The following is a 21080-nucleotide window of genomic DNA, read 5'->3' as shown; positions in this document are numbered from 1 at the left end:
GTATACATTTTTTAAGCCTATTTAAGCGTAATTTCTTACAAAGCAGAGGCATTAGTTAGGGGATTGCATTCTAATCTTGCAGAGTGAATGTACATTATTTTTGTCTTGCTCAGCACTTGGCATACAGTCTGTGCTTAACAGAAAATAAGAAATGATTAATATCCAGGTTTAAGGAGAATACTGTTCAGTCCAGGGCTTTGGAGCCGGAGCCCGGAGCAGCTCCGGAGCAGTGGAGTGGAAGGTTTTTGCCTGGAGCTGGAGCGGAGCCGGAGCACAGCTCCAAAGCCCTGGTTCAGTCTTCAAACTGGTGCCAAAGCTCTTCAGGAAATATGTTAGCTTTTTGCAGAGTCTTTTTTAATTTGTTTAATGTTAAATATTTCCCCCTTTTTAATAGATGTACTCATTTGCCTTGTTTTAACTAACAGTTAACAGCTAATTCAAGCTCGGACTGGCCCAAACATAGCAGAACTGATGATGTTCTTGTAGGATGTAGATCTGGGGAATCCATATATTGGATCTGCAACCACTGAGGATCATGGAGCCCAGTTCCACTGGGGCACTCTGCCCCATCACTATGCGTTATGAGGTTGGGGCAGTGCTGAACTGAGCATGGGGCTGGTGGATCCATAGGTAATTGTCCCCTTCCCTCACAGTTTTCATGGTGGCTGGATGGGAATCTGTCACCCCCCATCCCACGCCAGATACACAGACTTGGCCCTGGTGGGGGATTTATGCCACAATGTGAGGTTCTAACCCTTTCATTCTGCGAATTCCTTTGCTGCTATGCTTATGTAGGAGATTTATTTTTATATCTTTTATTTTTCTAGGAACTTTTATGGCCACTGTCACTCTAGTATTTGAGCGGCTCCCAGGCATTTATGGATTTATCCTCAGAACATCTCTGTGAGGTAGGGAAGCATTATTATTTCCATTTTACAGACTGGGAACTGAGGTACGGTGAGATTAAGGTGAGACAAGAAGTTTGTAGCATAGCCAGAAATTGAAATGCGATTTTGCCTTTCACCTTTTGCCTTGCCCACATACCTGCTTTTGTGTTTTTTCCTCTTCTAAGCTTTACTAGAAGTAATCTTGGCCACTGGGGCTGGAGAAAGACCCTATGAAAAATATGGCTAGGGTTTTAATGTCCTTTTAAAGTGTTGTTAGAAAGGAGCTGAAATGCCTTTCTAAAAATATCATCAGAACGGTTTATGATGTTAAATCCTTAACATGTTGACTTTCTATAGATAAGCTAAAAAACATTTTTGCAAGTTAATTCCTCTTTTATCTACCTGCCTAGACTTGAGGTTAGTGTTCAGCTTTACCCTGTGTCAGCTGATGCCATATCTATCACCTAAAGCAATGCAGAGCATGCTGCTTCCTGGCCTATCTTGGGCGTTGTCATCAATGTGGAGCCCTGAATTCATGTCTGGGCAGGTGTAGAATTTCTCACTCACATTTATATACATTTATTACTGCTTTACTTACATCATTTTTCAAAGGTCATTCCAGTCCTCCTAGAATGTTGAGTTTTGCATTCCTAAATTCTCCCACAAGTGAAATTTCGGTGTCTGATTAGTGATGGTGTTGCTTTTCAAGCAAGTATATCAGAAACCCTGCAATATTTGTGCACATTGAGCTCAGATTGTAAAATCAAGCATCACGAATAGCAGCCTGGAACATGTCTTTTTTTTAAAGTAGAGAAGTTTTGGGTAGGTTCCCCTCAAGTTTTTCCTTCACTGTAACAAGTTGGTATTTAAAGCATGACATTTATTGTATTAGAAATGTTCTTGTGGAGGCATCAGCAGAATCCTACAGTTTAATATTTTATTGTCTATTAAAATAAGCAACAGGATTACATGTGATAACATGGAAATTTAACACCATTAATCTGGGCTTGAATAGGGACTGGGAGTGGCTGGCTCATTACAGAAGCAGCTTTTCCTCTCCTGGAATTGACACCTCCTCATCTATTATTGGGAGTGGACTACATCCACCCTGATTGAATTGGCCCTGTCAACACTGGTTCTCCACTTGCGAAGTAACTCCCTGCTCTCCATGTGTCAGTATATAATGCCTGCATCTGTAACTTTCACTCTATGCATCTGAAGAAGTGAGGTTTTTACCTCCTGAAAGCTTATGCCCAAATAAATCTGTTAGTCTTTAAGGTGCCACCAGACTCCTTGTTGTTTTTGTAGATACAGACTAACACGGCTACCCCCTGATAATGGAAAAGGGAATATTTCATGCCATCTTTCTAATTTAGCACTCTGTAAAATACACACATTTCACACTATTTATGCTGTTTATCAACATAAATCATAGGACAGGAAGGGAGCTCGAGAGGTCATCTAGTCCAGTCCCCTGCACTCATGGCAGGACTAAGTATTATCTAGACTATCCCTGACGGGTGTTTGTCCAACCTGCTCTTAAAAATCTCCAATGACAGAGATTCCACAATCTCCCTGGGCAATTTATTCCAGTGCTAAACACCCTGACAGTTAGGAAGTTTTTCCTAATGTCCAACCTAAACCTCCTTTGTTGTAATTTAAGCCTATTGCTTCTTGTCCTATCCCCAGAGGTTAAGAAGAACAATTCTTCTCCCTCCTCCTTGTAACAACCTTTTATGTACTAAAAAACTGTTATCATGTCCCTTCTCAGTCTTCTCTTTTCCAGACTAAACAAACCCAGTTTTTTCAGTCTTCCCTCATAGGTCATGTGTTCTAGACCTTTAATCATTTTTGTTGCTCTTCTCTGGACTTTCTCCAATTTGTCCACATCTTTCCTGAAATGTGGTGCCCAGAACTGAACACAATATTCCAGTTGAGGCCTAATCAGCACAGAGTAGAGCAGAAGAATTATTTCTCGTGTCTTACTTTCAACACTCCTGCTAATACATCCCAGAATGATGTTTGCTTGTTTTGCAACAGTGTTACACTGTTGACTCATATTTACCTTGAGGTCCACCATGACCCCCCAGATCCCTTTCCACAGTACTCCTTCCTAGGCAGTCATTTCCCATTTTGTGTATGTACAACTGATTGTATCTTCCTAAATGAAGTACTTCGCATTTGTCCTTATTGAATTTCATCCTATTTACTTCAGACCATTTCTCCAGTTTGTCCAGATCATTTTGAATTATAATCCTATCCTCCAAAGCACTTGCAACCCCTCCCAGCTTGATATCCGCAAACTTTATAAGTGCACTCTCTATGCCATTATCTAAATAATTGATGAAGATATTGAACAGAACCAGACCCAGAACTGATCCCTGCGGGACCCCACTCGTTATACCCTTCCAGCATGACTGTGAACCACTGATAACTACTCTCTGGGAACGATTTTCCAACCAGTTATGCACCCACCTTATAGTAGCTCTATCTAGGTTGCATTTCCTTAGTTTGTTTATGAGAAGGTCATGTGAGACAGTATCAAAAGCTTTACTAAAGTCAAGATATACCATGTCTACCGTTTCCCCGCCATCCACAAGGCTTGTTACCCTGTCAAAGAAAGCTATCAGGTTGTTTGACTCAATTTGTTCTTGACAAATCCATGCTGACTGTTACTTATCACCTTATTATCTTCTAGATGTTTGCAAATTGATTGCTTAATTATTTGCTCCATTATCTTTCCGGGTACAGAAGTTAAGCTGACTGGTCTGTAATTCCCCGGGTTGTCCTTATTTCCTTTTTTATAGATGGGCACTACATTTGCCCTTTTCCAGTCTTCTGGAATCTCTCCCGTCTTCTGTGACTTTTCAAAGATATCTCCTCAGTCAGCTCCTTGTGTATTCTAGGATGCATTTCATCAGGCCCTGGTGACTTGAAGACATCTAATTTGTCTAGGTAATTTTTAACTTGTTCTTTTCATATTTTAGCCTCTGATCCTACCTCATTTTCAGGGGCATTCACTGTTCTACATCCAATCACCACCAACCTTCTTGGTGGAAACCAAAACAAAGAAGTTAAGCACCTCTGCCATTTCCACATTTTCTGTTATTTCCCCCCCATATATTATAATGCTTCCTGTCAGTAAGAATAAAAATTATAATGACTCATGGAACTGTCTGAGAATATACTAAATAAGATTAAAGTGTTGGCCATTGACCTTAACAGTCAATTAGGCTATACATTACTCAGCTGGTATTTGGGGGAGGAGGATGCAGAAAGGAAGCTAAAGCTCATTAAATAGGATGCTGTTGTTTGAAACAATTAGGATGTCTGTAAACCAGGAAATTGGTCATGATACCTAAGCAAAGACTTAGAGGAGGAAGATCTTGTTGTGTGAAGTATTCTTGAAAGAACATAGGAACGGCCATACTTGGTCAGACCAAAGGTCCATCTAGATCAGTATCCTTTCTGCTGACAGTGGACAATGCCAGGTGCCCCAGAGGGAGTGGACCTAACAGGCAATGATCAAGTGATCTCTCTCCTGCCATCCATCTCCATCCACTGACAAACAGAGGCTAGGGACACCATTCCTTACCCATCCTGGCTAATAGCCATTCATGGACTTAACCTCCAAGAATTTATCTAGATCTCTTTTAAACCCTGTTATAGTCCTAGCCTTCACAACCTCCTCAGGCAAGGAGTTCCACAGGTTGACTGTGCGCTGTGTGAAGAAGAACCTCCTTTTATTTGTTTTAAACCTGCTGCCCATTAATTTCATTTGGTGGCCCCTAGATCTTATATTATGGGAACAAGTAAATAACTTTTCCTTATTCACTTTCTCCACATCACTCATGATTTTATAGACCTCTATCATATCCCCCCTTAGTCTCCTATTTTCCAAGCTGAAAAGTCCTAGCCTCTGTGATCTCTCCTCATATGGGACCCGTTCCAAACCCCTAATCATTTTAGTTGCCCTTTGAGATGACGAGACCACATCTGTAGGCAGTATTCAAGATGTGGGCGTACCATGGATTTATATAAGGGCAATAAGATATTCTCCGTCTTATTCTCTATCTCTTTTTTTAATTATTCCTAACATCCTGTTTGCTTTTTTGACTGCTGCTGCACACTGCATGGACATCTTCAGAGAACTATCCACGATGACTCCAAGATCTCTTTCCTGATTAGTTGTAGCTAAATTAGCCCCCATATTATTGTATGTATAGTTGGGGTTATTTTTTCCAATGTGCATTACTTCACATTTATCCACATTAAATTTCATTTGCCATGTTGTTGCCCAATCACTTAGTTTTGTGAGAGCTTTTTAAAGTTCTTCACAGTCTGCTTTGGTTTTAACTATCTTGAGCAGTTTAGTATCATCTGCAAACTTTGCCACCTAATGTTTACTGGTTTATCCAGATCATTTATGAATAAGTTGAATAGGATTGGTCCTAGGATTGACCCTTGGGGAACACCACTAGTTACCCCTCTCCATTCTGAAAATTTACCATTTATTCCTACCCTTTGTTCCCTGTCTTTTAACCAGTTCTCAATCCATGAAAGGATCTTCCCTCTTATCCCATGACAACTTAATTTACATAAGAGCCTGTGGTGAGGGACCTTGTCAAAGACTTTCTGGAATCTAAGTACACTATGTCCACTGGATCCCCCTTGTCGACATGTTTGTTGACCCCTTCAAAGAACTCTAATAGATTAGTAAGACATGATTTCCCTTTACAGAAACCATGTTGACTTTTGCCCAACAATTTGTTCTTCTATGCGTCTGACAATTTTATTCTTTACTATTGTTTCAACCAATTTGCCCGGTACTGACGTTAGACTTACCGGTCTGTAATTGCTGGGATCACCTCTAGAGCCCTTTTTAAATATTGGCGTTACATTAGCTATCTTCCAGTCATTGGGTACAGAAGCTGATTTAAAGGACAGGTTACAAACCATAGTTAATAGTTCACCAATTTTATATTTGAGTTATTTCAGAACTCTTGGGTGAATGCCATTTGGTCCCGGTGTCTCCCAAATGCTGCTGGCATGGTCCTGGACAGAGTGAGGGGAAATGAAGTCTAACGACAAAACTGGAAGAGAGCAAAAACTTTCAGGATCTAAGTATTTTAGGGTATACTCTGCCAAGAACAGATAATGTTCAAATGGCCATTGATATCAGAGAGAGTATAGGGAAGTGGCATGTGCAAGGCAGGTCAGAAATAGTGTTAGCTGAAGGTGGTATGAATGGGAAAGTGGGTGCCAAAGTCCTTGTGCTTCAAAGGGAAAATATGACACAGGGAAGTTGTTGGCAAGTATGATTGGAATACTTGTTTTGCTTACAGATGACAAGTTTTGGGTCCAGCACGTGCTGGATTATTCAACAGAGTGGGTGAGGAACACTTGCACATGTTTGCACACTATTGTTAAGCATTGTTAGAGTTTGAGTCTACCTCTCAAGCAGGTTGGGAAATGTAAAACTGAGGGGCAGTTAATGCTGAAAAAGTACAGCCAAATCTTATCCACCATGGATTACCCTCAGTAGGTGTTTAATTGGCACTCTTTTGATTTTTCAGCATAATAGCCCCAAGCACATCAGCAAAGTGGATAAAACCTGTCTGACAAGAGGAAACATCAGTGACTGTGCTGGGGATTATACTGTGTGAGCAAGGAGTCGAGCCCAGAAATCATGAGAATTATGGGAAATTTCTGTAACATATGAGAGAACATTCCATAATTATCTGATTACGCGTGATCCCATAGACATGAGCATTCTCTGACTACCTAAAGGAGAGTGTATAGAAGATTGTCAGTGCCCTTCAAGGAGGGCTAGCTAAGTGGTGATATGCTGAATCAGTGCACTGTGTTAATGACTGACAGTCTTTGCTCTGTCTAAATTTGCATTGGTTATTCAGACTTGATGTTATTGTTATTCAGAGAAGCATCAGTTTAGATGAATCTCAAGTGTTTCTGATTTCATAGCACTTGTATGCTATATATACAATTCGGAAACACAGTTCTGAAAGTTTTCAGCTGGCCTTGAGTAGTTAAGTCATTCCATGGTTCCTAATAAGAGCCTAGCTTTTCTGCTAATCTAAGAAAAATAATAATTTAAGACAGGCAAGTCTTGTCCATGCAGTATATAGCTGAAAGTGAGGTTTGAGTGACATACAGTAAAATCTTTTAAAGTAACTTTTTTGTTTTAGCAGTTAAATTGGTCAGGTTCTTACTGATCTAGGTCATAGTTTAACTTGGGGGGGGGGGTTCTTTAAAATAATTTCCTTAGTAAAATCAATCTGAGTTGTATGAATAAAACCCCCAACACAAACAAGCCCTAACCCCCACTCCCCGGCCCTCTTCCTGCTATTCAGAAGAATGGGAGTAAAAAAGAAAAGGAGAGAGTTTTGAGAGTTACCTTTTCAGTCACATCAGGCTGGATCTAAGTCAGAAAGGAATGATTTTACAAGAGACCCTAAAGATAAACTGTAACCTAGATTAGCAGAATTCAGATTGTTTTGTAAAATTTGCTAACTGCGTTACTTCCTGAAGCATGCTCTACGAATTGTTTTAATCACAAATCATTGTATTAGTGTTCTTTCAGGAATTTAACATAATACGCAAAGTTTGCTTTTTAATATTGTTGTCATGAAGTTAATAAACTCCCTGAAGTGAAAAGCTGCTCAGTCCAAACTATTTTAAAAGTGCAGTTTACAAGAATTTTCTTTAGAAATATGCATCCCTTGGCCGAGATTTGAGGGTGTGGGGGTGCTTTTTATTTTTGTTTTTTTAACACTGAAACTGCCACCATAGCAGTTTGGATGGTTCCAAGTTAATTTGGAACACGTACTTTAAATTGAGCTTTCTCTTTGCAACCAATATTCTAATCCCAAATTACAAAACAGTAATAATGATAATTGATGTCATCTTCTAATTCTTTCATATTTATATACCGAGATCACACTGTTACAAAATATAATCCATTCAGAGTGACTCAATTATATATACCACTAACATGTTTTATTGGCCAGAGCATCTTATACTTAGTTGAAAATAGTAAAGTTCTGGATACTTTTGTCTGCTATATAATGAACAGTTGTTTGCAGTGTTGTTGTAACTGTGTTGGTCCCAGGATATTAGAGAGACAATGTTGGTCCAATAAAAGATATTATCTCACTTACCTGGTGTCTCTAATATAATGAACAGGACCTTCTGGTTCACTATCAGATGAAAACTAGTGAATAACATCACAGAACATTGACTGACCTTGTGGGCCTATCCCAACATTCCTGCATATCACTGTGTAAGGCCCTTTGGACTTAAGACATGTTACAGTTCATTTTACCTAACAAATGAGTCAACTTTGGAGTCCTTGAGTATATTGATGCCTCAAGGGGTTAGCTGTTGGAGTTACCATTAGTTGTGTGTGTGTTTTAAAGATGCAAATTTAGACTAGTGTGTACTGATGGTGAAGTTCATCTTTGGCTGAAGCTGCATGCTTACTTATCCTACATTGGGGATTTCTTTGCAAAACTGAATATCTTAGAAAACAATATTAACAGGCAGCTGAAGATGGTGCAAAATGTAATCACATTTGCAAAACTGAACATAAGCAGTAGCCCTCTGGTTCTTTAAACTTTCCTTTTGTTTCATCAGTACATTTCATAGAATCACAGGACTGGAAGGGAGCTCGAGAGGTCATCTAGTCTAGTCCAGTCCCCTGCACCCATGGCAGGACTATGTATTATCTAGATCATCCCTGACAGGTGCTTGTCTAACCTGCTTTTAAAATTCTCCAATGGTGGAGATTCCACAATCTCCCTAGGCAATATGTTGGTGGCTTTTGTTTTGTCATAGTATCTACTAATTATTTTTGTTACCTGAAGGTTATATAATAAAGGAGATTGTAGAATCATCATAACTGACAATTTAACTTTGTCATAACACACAGTCCGCAATTGCTAGCACTCTGAAGCAATGGGTTTGAATAGCTGCCCCAGTGTGTGCATGCTTTTAAACCCGAGACAAACGCTGAACTCATTTAAAAATACAAGATATACATGTCTATGCATATAAGGAGTTTTGGTGCCACGCTCTCCTTTGAGGATAAGTTTAATGCTAATTAAATTGGTTATGTTCTATCCGGTATCAGGGCAATCTTGAGGTTTGGTTAACTACTGCCAGACTGACTCAGATGTTAGTATTGGAATAATGTGGGACGGGGTTTCAAATGAAAAAGGACTGTGTAGTTAAAAAGTATCTGGGTATTTTTTGTGGTAGGGAGGAATGGCCCATAAGTTGCCATTCCAGGTTCTTTAGTGTCATTTGGTGACAACAGCTGGGAATATTTGTGCAGATAGTGGCATCTAGCTGTAGAGTTTCTGGATAAAAAGTTCCACGCAGGGTGGATGTGTATCACATTACATTCTTAAGCAAGACTGTGGAGACCTAAAGCTGCCTGAAATAATTGGGTTTGCTATACAGTAGTTGAACAGTTACGTGGTTAGCAGACTCTTCTGACCCAATCCAAACAGCATCTGAATTTTTACAGTAGTAAACTGGAACAGGAAGAGTAGAAAATTACTGGTATTTCATTGGATCTGGCTTTGTTCTGTGTTCTTCTTTTATGTATCTACCACCAGTGCCAGAAATGGCCTCTCTCTTCCCCCCGCGCGCGCCCCCCCCATTTTAACAAAAGAAACATACACACACTCTGGGATATTTAAGTATTAATTCTCCACCACTTTGGCCTTGCCCCTCTCCCCTACTTTTACAAAGGTTTTCGGGCCACTGTTCTCCCGCCCTGCCCCCTCCCACCTGGCTGGGAGGGAGCGAGCCATGACCTGGCCTGGTTGGCCGGCACGTGGGTCCTGCTTTGCATTGACGGTTGCTGGGTCCTTACCTGTCAGATACCAAAACTGCAGTGGGGGGTCCTATTGGTGCCGGGGACCTGCTACCTGAGGGCTTTGGGTTGGTTAGCAGGGAGAGAAAGGTAAGGAGAATGTGTGTGGGGTGGGACTGGGGGGTAGGGCTAGGGCTCTGGGAGGATCGGGCCATTTGGGGTGTGGAGGGGTCTTTGGCAGTCCTTCTGACGCCTGTGTTATCTAGCCATTAGAGCACAAAGATCATAGTTAAAGGACTGTTTAAATTATGAACAGTTTTTCATTAGAGACAGGCAGCAGGAAAGGTCTTATTGACAGTAATACCTGACACATGAACAGTTAAGATGTGCATGGGTTGAAGAAAAATCTTTCGGTATAGTGATGTAGGAAACCAAGCTTGTTTTTAATGCCTTCTAAAAATTAACTGCACTGAAAGTAGACTTCAGTACTTTGTGAGGCAAGGGTATGACTGTTAGTAACTATCCTAGAGGTAAATATCCTCATACAGATTCATATTTTGGCGTAGATTGTTACAGTATTGTCTTGTAATACTGGAACAGTCATAGAAGTGTAGGACTGGAAGGGACCTCAATAGGTGATCTAGTCTAGGCCCCTGCAGTCCAGGCAGGACTAAGTAATAATTGGACCATTCCCGACAGGTGTTTGTCTAACCCAGTGGTTCTTAATCTATTTACCATTGTGGGCTACGTATGCAGTTCTCTGTGTTATGTTGGCCGCATCCACACACTATATATACTACCTGTATGACCCTGAGGATGTCACATGAGCCGCAGCTGTGCGCTGATTGAGCTGCAAGAGGACTGCGGGCTGAGAGCCACTGGTCTAACCTGTTCTTAAAAACCTCTTGTGACAGAGATTCCGCATCCGCCATAGGCAATTTGTTCCAGTGCTTATCTACCCTGACAGTTAGGAAGTTTTTCCTAATGTCCAACCTAAACCTCCCTTGCTGCAATTTAAGCCCATTGCTTCTTGTCCTATCCTCAGAGTTTTTTCATCCTCTTCCTTGTAACAATCTTGTGTGCACTTGAAAATTGTTATTATGTCCCCTCCCCATCTTCTCTTCTCCAGACTAAACAAACCCATGTTTTTCAGTCTTCCCTCATAGGTCATGTTTTCTAGATCTTTAATTATTTTTGTTGCTCTCCTCTGTACTTTCTCCAGTTTGTCCATATCTTCCCTGAAATGTGGTGCCCAGAACTGGACACAGTACTCCAGCTGAGGCCTTATCAGCGTGGAGTAGAGCAGAAGAATTACTTCTCGTGTCTTGCTTACAACATTCCTTCTAACACATCCCAGAACGATGTTTGTTTTTTCTTACAACTGTTATACTGTTGACTCTCACTTATCTTGTGATCCAGTATGAGACCCAGATCCCTTTCCACAGTACTCCTTCCTAGGCAGTTATTTCCCATTTTGTAGGTGCAATTGATTGTACCTTCCTGAGGAGTACTTTGCATTTGTCCCTATTGAATTTCATCCTATTTACTTCAGACCATTTCTCCATTTTGTCCACACCATTTTGATTTTTAATCCTATCCTCCAAAGCACTTGCAACTTCTCCCAGCTTGGTATCGTCCGCAAACTTTATAAGCGTATTCTCCATGCCATTATCTAAATCACACAAAAACTTTTTCACTAGGAGGGTGGTGAAGCACTGGAATGGGTTACCTAGGGAGGTGGCGGAATCTCCTTCCTTAGAGGTTTTTAAGGTCAGTCTTGACAAAGCCCTGGCTGGGATGATTTAGTTGGGAATTGGTCCTGCTTTGAGCAGGGGGTGGACTAGATGACCTCCTGAGTTCCCTTCCAACCTGATATTCTATGATTCTATGAAAATAATAATACGTGGCCAGTCATTTTGCTGTTAGGACAAAAATATATGTAAATATAACTAAATATTTCCCTGTCATACTGTTTAAATATGAATATATAGTAAATTAAAACCACTTAACACGTTTTGTTCCAAGAGTCCATTTTTTGTCTAGCACATTGTTCAGTATAGTCCTTTGAACCACCATGACTCACACCTCCCCTCCCCACAAAAATACATAAACCATTAAATTAATACAATGGACCCCAAAGATACTAAACTTAATTTATAGATTCCAAGACTAGAAAGGAATCACTTTGACCATCTAGTCTGACCTCCTGTATAACACGGGCCAGAGAACTTCCCCAAAATAATTCCTAGATCATATATATTGTAGAAAAACATCCAATTTTGAGTTAAAAATTGTCTGTGATGAAGAATCCACCATGACCCTTGGTAAATTGTTCCAATGGTTAATTACTCTCTCCATTATAAATTAAAGCCTTATTTCTACTCTGAATTTGTCTAGCTTCAACTTCCAGCCATTGGATCATGTTAGACCTGTCTCTGCTAGATTGAAGAGCCCAGTATTAAATATTTATTTCCATGTAGATACTTAAAAGGTTAAGAGGTAACTTGATTATAGTCTCTTTGTTAAGCTAAGTAGATTGAGCTCTTTGAGTCTATTACTATAAAGCAGGTTTTCTAATCCTTTAATCATTCTCATGGCTCTTCTCTAAACCTTCTCCAATTTATCAACATCCTATTTGAATTGTGGGCACCAGAACTGTACCCAGCATTCCTCCAGCTGTCTCACCAGTGATCAGTCTAGAAGTAAAATAGCCTCTCTACTTCTACACAAGAGTCCCCTGTTTATGCATCCCAGGATCCATTAGCTCTTTTGGCCACAGCATCACGGTGGGAGCTCATGTTTAAGGCTTGCAGGGGCCTCCCGACATTCTCTGCTTCAGTCCCAGGGGCTGCGGACTCTGGAGCTGACAGCCAGTGGGGCCCTGGCAGGGTTCCAGCGACCGGGAGCCCCCTGCAAAGTTCTGGCAACAGGTGACAGATTCCTGAGGGTTCCAGCAATGGACGGCAGTCTCGCGTGGGGGGAGGGAGACGCTTCGGGCAAGCGGCTGGGGGTGTCCCATTTTCTATTTGGGAGATATGGTCACCCTGCAGCTCCCAGCCGCCATGGGCAAAGGGGGAACCCCACAGCTCCCAGCCACCACGGTGGTGGGGGAAACCACGGAGCCGCAGCAGCAAAAGTCACAGACAGATCACAGCTTCCGTTAATTTTTGTTTATTGCCCGTTACCTGTCCATGACTTTTACTAAAAATAACCATGACAGAATCTTAGCCTTAGTCATGTTCAGCTGATTATCCATCACAACCCTCAAATCGTTTTCAGAGTCACTGCTTCTCAGGACAAAGTCCCCCATCCTGTAAGTACGGCTTACATTTTTTTGTTCCTAGCTGTATACATTTACCTTAGCTGCATGTTTGTGCCCAGTTTACCAAGCAGTCCAGATTGCTCTGGATCTTTAACATGTCATCTTCATTATTCCCCCAGTTTTTGTGTCATCTGCACACTTTATCCATGACCATTTTATGTTTTCTTCCAGGTCATTGATAAAAATATTAAATAGCATAGGGCCCAGAACTGATCCCTGCAGGACTCAACTGGAAACGCACCATCTCAGTGACAATCCCTCATTTACAATTACATTTTGAGTCCTGTCAGCCAGTTTTTAATCCATTTAATATATGCCATGTTAATTTTATATCATTCTAGTTTTTTAAACAAAATGCCATGTGGTACCGAATGAAATGCCTTACACAAGTCTAAGTATATGACGTCAACACTATTTCCTTATCAAAGTTGTAATCTCATAAAAAAGATATCAAGTTAGTTTGACAGGATCTGTTTTCCATAAACCCATGTTGATTTGCATTAATTACATTACCCTCCTTCAGTTCTTTATTAATTGACTCCCATATCAGCCGGTCCATTATCTTGCCTGGGTCTGATGTTAAACTGCCAGACCTATATTTACCTGGGTCATCCCGTTTACCCTTTTTAAAAGTTGGCACGTTAGCTTTCTGCATTTCTACCAACTTCCATTTTCCTTCCATTTGTTACATTATTATTTTTTGTATGGCTGCCTTCACTTCCCCCCAAGATCGGTTTTTGAATCGGCATGGCTTTCTTCCTCAGTTGTGGGATTGTGGCTTTTTGGGCATCTTGTAAGGTGTTCTTAAATGATTTCCAATTATCATTCACATTTTTCTGTTTAAATTCTTCCTCCTGGCTGATTTGGTTCATATTTGTTTTAGCTTTGTGAAATTGGCCCTATTTAAAGCAAATATATATCACTGGTCTAGACTTTATTCTGCTCACACATTATAAGTGTGATCAAGTTATGATCACTTATATCTAAGATACCTTTATTTTTTTTAGCTCTGTGATCAGTTCCTTTTTATCTGTTAAGTCAAGGTCTAATAAAGAATTCCCCTGTGTTGGCTGCAACACTTTCTGAATTAGGAAATTGTCATCTATAATGTTTAAAAATTCCAAGGATATTTGAGTACTGGCAGCATATGTCACTCAGACTGAAGTTCCCCATGATCATACAGTTTTTCAATAAGGTCTTGCAAGGAATTGCCGTATCTGTTACAACCATAACTGTACCCAGTATTCTAGATGAGGTTTTACCGGTGCGTTATGCTATGGCAGTAAATACTTCCCTATTTCTGCTGCAGATGCCTCACCTGATACATCCTAGGATCGCATTTGCCTCTCTCTCTCAGGGCTGCATCACACTGGTGGCTAATAATTGTCCTTTGATCAACTTAATACAGCCAGGTCTTTCTCCTCCTCCTGTCGTGTCCTATGAGCCCTTGTATGTGAAGATGTAATCTGTTCATATTTTTTGAAAGGCACTGTTTATACAGAGCACAGATCAAAGGGGGCCCAGATCCTGATTGGGGCCTTTGTGTGCTAACATTAATCTAAATTATTAATCCACTAAACAAAAATGTACAGTGTTGGGAAATAACGAGATGTTGACTTGTAGATACAAATTTTGGAAACTTAACATTCTACCCCAAATTACTCTCCTTAGTCTATGGGCTGTGCAGCAGGCTGGTGTGCTGGGGATCCCATGGAGGAATTTCTGAGGAGACGAGACAGCTGTGACTGGCTTTTATGTTCCAGCTTCAGAGCTGGAGTAGCCCCCATTCCACCTGAACTTTCTCTCCATGGGGGAAATGGCTGATAGTTGTGCATAGCCACAGATCCATCAGACTTACTCTTCTTGCAGTCTGTCCTACCCAGAAGTCCCTACTGAGGAGGTGCACAGAGTCCTTGCTCAGCTCAGCTCCCATGTATACATCCCTACATAGCCTTCCCAGATCCTACCCATCCTGCTGTGCTGCAGAAACATACCAGTTCTGCTGCAGACATGACTCTGTTTCTAAAAAAAAATACTCCAGATATCCTTTAGAACAGGATATACTCCTGAAGAACTGATGGTGCATATTTTGCAAAAGAATATTTGACCCTTAAGTACTGTACAGTCTCCTATTATAGTCCTCTGTTTATTTTGTCAATGTGCTCTCCTTTATTCCCTGAGTAAATCAACATGTGCTACTTACCATACTATCATTTAACCTCCTTGTTAAATTACAGTTGCATGTGTACCCTATAATGGCCAGTGAAACACTCTGTAATATTTTTATACAAATGAAATTACACAAACCTGCATTGTACTGTACTGAATATTAGATGGCGATCCTTGCTTTGTAGTTTAGGGTAAAACGTGTGTCTGATCAGAGTGGCTCATCATCTTCTGTTGCTATAAACTACTAAGAAAGCATGTGATCAGTGACTTCCAATATCTGATTCTTCAAAATATCCCTGCCAAAGAAATAGTCATGAACTTGTTAGTTATATACAATCCATAACATGCAATGGTTAAGTATTAATATTCATAGACTGTGCTTAAAGATCAAGAATGAATCCTATGGAATGAAACCTAGAAAGTTTGATTGTTGGCTCTGTGAAATTTCATAAGGAGGTCATAGAGATTTAAGCTTTGCCTTATGAAAGGAAGTCACTGTTTCATGAACTAGATCAACAATTAAGTGGAATTGCTGATTTAGAATATAGAAGAATTTAGACTAATGTGTCTTTCAAGGTCTGATTTAATCACTTAAAAATGTAGCTAGGCTGCTTGACAAAGGACCAGACTCCTTACTCTGAAAGACGAATTGTCTTTCTTGCCCATCTTTCCCCATTTTGTTAATCATATAGATGCCCTTTTTCAAGCAGTTCCATTAAATTAATGAGGCCACCTCATTCAGAGGTGTGGCTGATTTAAGATTAATTTCCTTGATAGCCATTAGCAGTCTGCAGGGTCTAATTTCTTCAGTTAGTGATTAGGGAGCTGACCCTGCTTGTCCATTGGAGCATAGTGCTATGCATCCAGAGAGATGGTATTTATATGGTGGTTTAGAGACTGGAGACCATCTGTGTAGTCAAGGTTAATTGCATTATATAATATATTCCTTTCCACTTTATAATATTTTAAAAGCCTTAAAATTAAGGGGGTAAGAGTTTAAATCCTCTTTTGGGTATCTCACTGAACTATAAATTGATTCTTGTTTATAATCTTCCACATTTTCTTTGCAAGTGTTTCCTAGCAGTGTTCCACTTTGTCATCCACCACACAGGGCCAAGGAAAAAGATTTCCTCTTGATTTTTTGCTTTAGCATAATTACTGCCAAATGGCAAATACTTTTGTCTGCTGTGTCCAGGGATGTGCTATTGGTAGTGAGCTAAGTTCCCTCTAAGCTGCACATGTTTGCAGCAGGCTATCAAGGGCCGCGCAGGTGGGGAGAAGCACCTCTCCCCTGGCCGCGGCAGCGCTGTGGCTGGGGGAGAGGTGCCTTGCTGTGGCAGCGCGGGGGCCCGGGGAGAGGCGCTTTCTCCTGGTCCCGGGCTGTTGCGGCAAGAGAGGGCTGGGGGAGTCCTCTCTCCCCGCCGCAGCCCCGGGGCAGCCTGCACCCCAAATCCATCATTGCCGGAGCCCTCAGGCCCCCCCCCCACTCCAACCCTCTGCCCCAGTCCTGAGCCCCATCCCACACCATGAACCCCTCATCCCCGGCCGCACCCCAGAACCCTCACCCCTAGCTGGAGCCGTCTGACCCAATCCTGAGCCCCCTCCTGCACCCCAAGCCCCTCATCCCCGCTCCAGAGCATGCACCCCCAACCAGAGCCCTCCCCCCACACACCCCAAATCCCTCTGCCCCACCCCCACCACACATCACCTCCATATTGGTGCACATAACAAAATTCATTCTGCCCATAGATGTAAAAAATAGGAGGGAACATTGGTACAGGGTGTGTGAAAGAAGGAACATTGGATAGGGTTTTTTTGGATGTTTTAACTTGCCCAGAGAGTACTACCCATCGGCACTGTCTGAATCAAGAAGTCTAACTGACGAAACGTGCTAGGAAGGAAGGGCTGGTAAAACCAGTCTATAGATGTTATGACAAGTATGTTACATTTTTTCCTCAATAGGAGAGTGACTGATTGGCTGTAGATGTTCCTGACATCATCTGACAGAAAGGGTTACTTTATCTGAAAACAGCACAGTTACAGATGAGAGAGCTCCAGAGAAGTGTCACTCATTTTTACTAGTGACATCCATCACTTCCTAATTATAGCTGCTTTCAGGTAAAGAAACAAGTTCTCTTCACTGTCCCTTTAGAGATGCTCTGCAGTACCCAGACAGGGTTAAAGCATTTTCTTTATGCCAGTGGCACTGGAAGCAATGGGATTAAATTTATTAACTTAGTGTGTATATGTATTATATATACATACACATGTGCATACACATGCTCTGTGTAAAATTGGCAATGACCACAATAGTCAAGGTTGCATAACTCTTTCTAGTGTAAGCACCTTTTTTTCAGCTACCAAATATTTGTGGAGTGTTGAAGGCTGAATTTTTCCATTTATGTATTTTTTAAACAGAGATCAAAATAGTTTAAGCAGTTTTGAGAGTAAGAAGAATGGCAGAAAGAGAAACTTTTCCCATTTAAAAAAAAAAATAGAAATTTGGTAGTGAAATGGAGAGGTGACTTTTACTGTTCTGAAAAAATGTCACTTTGTGCATGTTTGTGTTTGTTTGCACTGGAGTTAGTAACAAATTATAGATGTGTAAAATTTTCAACAGCATCAAAGTGATTTAGAAGCCTGAACCCCCATGGAAAAGCTAAAAAATGTTGAGGGGTTAAAAGTGGTTCCTCTGTAACTCATCTCTTATTTTCTTTCTGTTTTGGGCCTCCTCAACATCCATTGCATCCTAATTTTCAAGGCCTGAAATGAGAGGTCTGCCTTTTATTCTGTCCTGGGAGGGCCGCACATGGCTCGCTCCCTTACCTTGTTCCTAGATTCACTGGATGGGTGTTTGGAAGCTCTCTCTGCTTGCTATACCTCCTCCGAGGACCGAGCACTTGCTACCTCAGTCTGGTGGCTTGTGCCAAGGTTTCTTGAAAAGCCGTGTAAAATGGGTCAGTTGTTCTGTTTTGATTGTGGCGTTATGGTAAGCCTTTCAAAAGCATTCTGTGTTGGCCTCCCTCAGCTCCCATTGAAGGCAGTGGTAAAGCTCCCAGAGTTAGGTCAGTTTTGAGAGCTTTTGAAAAATCCGACCCTTATGGCCACATTTCAGATTTCTAGTGCAAGCACTGCCCTAGAGCTCTCCAGTGCTGATTCCAAAGCCACCTCCGTTCCTTGGCATAAGAGCCGACATTAGCAGCTGCATCTGTTATCTGATGGACTTGTTAATCTGAAAGCTTCATGTCTGCCCGAGTCCTTTGAATAGTTGAGTATCTGAATTTTAATTTGTTTTGTCCTAAATTCCATGTAGGTTTCAACTCTTCTACTGGACACTAAGATTTATTTTCCTTACAGATGGTGTATCCATATGAAAACAGTTGGCTTCTATTCACCTTAAAGTGAAAGGAGTACAGTAGATTTACTTTCCTGGGTGTGATATTGTTTACAGTTCAGATAGAACTATATGTCAGTTGAAGTACTGTGTATGCTTACTCACGTATATGCTACACGTTGTACCCATAAGAGAACCTTTCTGTGCAGATTTCTTTTGCTGTATTTCTTTACATGCATGGTTTAATATATGTTCAGCATACATAGGCATGTGGATACCATGTGTGTTAGTGTCAATGTAAGTACTTGTGTAGATATATAGATATGGTTTGGAAAGGGAAGAATGGAATAATGAATATTTTTTGGGGTTGCTGTTTAAATCAGATGACTCTGCAGATGGTGAAGTATTTACAGTTGTTAAAACAATCTGCATTGCCCTGTGATGTCTTGTCTCCTTGCAGCCATTTCCTTATTGCTGTAAAAGCAATAATTAAACTCACCTGGTAATGACATCCCAGCACTGATACACATTCTGCCACAGACGCTGATTTCCTGAATCGAGAACTCCCATTACATTTGTACACTGGCCTTCCATTGAAATTCAGACTGAAGGGTAAAATCCACAGTCCATAAATGATGTGGGAGCAGATCTCTTATTTCCCTTCTAGATACAGTCTTGGCTTCCTCTTGGTGAGTAGAGTTTGGGCAGTCAGTATTTTCCTATGGGACTGAGACGCTTGTTTGTTTATTTCTTCTTATTATTTTTGTAGGCACAACAATGTGCTGGATGCAATGCAGGGGCAAGTCCCTTACTCCGAAGAGTTTGTTTTAAGTGCGCGCCCAGTGCTGCAAACATTTCATAGTAAAGCACTATGCTTGGTAGTTAGTATTTGCAAACAGCAGGTGAAGATCTACTGTCCTAATCAGATTGGAAAGCTCTCTGGATTTAGGGGTATCCATAAATACCTGGAAGTTATAAACAAACCTGTTGTAGATTTGAAGGGTTTGAGTACTAATATGGTTGAATAATCTGCAGCCTATATTTGAGGGGATGGGTACTGTCCCCATTTATTCAGGCATAGCCTGGTGTCTGTTGCTATTTAGTGGATGTTGTTAGGAAGCATGTGTGCATATACTTCAATAATAATTTTTAATTGTATTCTCTCCAGTTTAAAATACATTTTTTTAATCATGTAAAACTGCACAGATAGAAGCAGAGCATTTACATAGCCCAGCTACATATCATCTGGGTTTTCCTATTTTGGTATCAAAGCCTGTTTTTGTTGCCTTTTGTATTATATGGTTTCCAGAGCTGTGCTAGGCATCTCACAAAAGGCATAGAAAATCCCTGCACCAAAAAGCTTATAATTTGAATTTAGACTTGATTTAATGGTGTAGGGTGACAGACAGAAAAGAGCAGAGGGGATAGGTAATAATAATGTGGTTGCTTTGTTTAAGGCACATGCATGTTCCTGTATTTTTTAATGTATGTAAAAATAAAATGGCTCAAATTCAAAAAATAGTGAAAGTAAGTGACTCACTCATTTTAAGCATTGTGGAAAAAACGTGTTTTCGGAAGAAATGCTAGGTAACGTCGTAACAACCGAGGCAGGCTGCAGGAAGCAGCACCATAGCATTCTTATTAGCCACCCTTTCAGTGGCCAGCAAACTGCTGCTGCTAATAATTGATTTGAAGACCCTCTTCTCCTACCACTTAATAGGGTTGCCAGGCGTCCAGTTTTCGACTGGGACGCCCGGTTGAAAAGGGACCCTGGCGGCTCTGGTCGGCAGTGCCGACCGGGCCATTAAAAGTCTGATTGGCAGCGCAGCGGGGGCTCGGGGCTAAGGCAGGCTCCCTACCTGCCCTGGCTCTGCGCTGCCCCTGGAAGCGGCCGCCAGGTCCCTGGGGCCCCTAGGTGCTGGGATGGCCAGGGACTGGGAGGCTCTGCGTGCTGCCCCTGCCCCCAGTGCTGGCTCCGCAGCTCTCATTGGCCGGAAACCACGACCAATAGGGCGCGAAGGTAGCACGCGGGCCTCCCTTGCTGCCCATGCGCCTAGAGGCCACAGGGACCTGGCAGCTGCTTCCCCGGAGCCGCAGTAAGCACTGCTGGAACACCGCTCCCCCTCCTGCACCTCAACCCCTGTCCCAGCCCGCAGTCCCCTCCCGTACCCCAAACCCCTCAGCCCCAGACCCACCCCAGAGCCCTCACCCCCAGCCAGAGTCCTCACCCCCTCCCGCACCCCTGCCCCATCCCAGAGCCCTCTTCTTCACCCCAAACCCCTTATCCCCAGTTCAGAGCTCATACCCCCTCCTGCACCCCAACCCCCTGCCCCAGCCTAGTGAGAGTGGGGAGGAGGGAGGGAGGATGGAGCAAGCGGCGGCGGGGCCTTGGAGAAGGGTTGGGGCATGGGCAGGGCCTCAGAGAAGGGGCAGGGCAGGGGGTAGGACAGGGGTGTTTGGCTTTGTGTGATTAGAAATTTGGCAACCCTACCACTTAATGTATAAATATCATAGGCTGATTTTTCAGAA

At 41.8% G+C, this 21080-nt stretch overlaps 1 protein-coding gene across 1 annotated transcript in view; it reads left to right on the top strand.

Annotated features, from left to right (window-relative positions):
* Window positions 1-835: 835 nt before the first annotated feature.
* Window positions 836-21080, top strand: part of PTPRF (protein tyrosine phosphatase receptor type F) — a 397824-nt gene continuing 377579 nt past the window's right edge. Inside the window, exon 1 of the mRNA XM_026651946.2 lies at window positions 836-908. The gene's annotated coding sequence lies outside the window, so the exon portion shown is untranslated. The remainder of the gene's footprint in view (window positions 909-21080) is intronic.

Source organism: Terrapene carolina, unplaced genomic scaffold (assembly GCF_002925995.2).
Source record: "Terrapene carolina triunguis isolate 2854851 unplaced genomic scaffold, T_m_triunguis-2.0 Scaffold110, whole genome shotgun sequence".
Classification (NCBI taxonomy): domain Eukaryota; kingdom Metazoa; phylum Chordata; order Testudines; family Emydidae; genus Terrapene; species Terrapene triunguis.
This window is presented reverse-complemented; position numbering and strand designations above follow the sequence as displayed.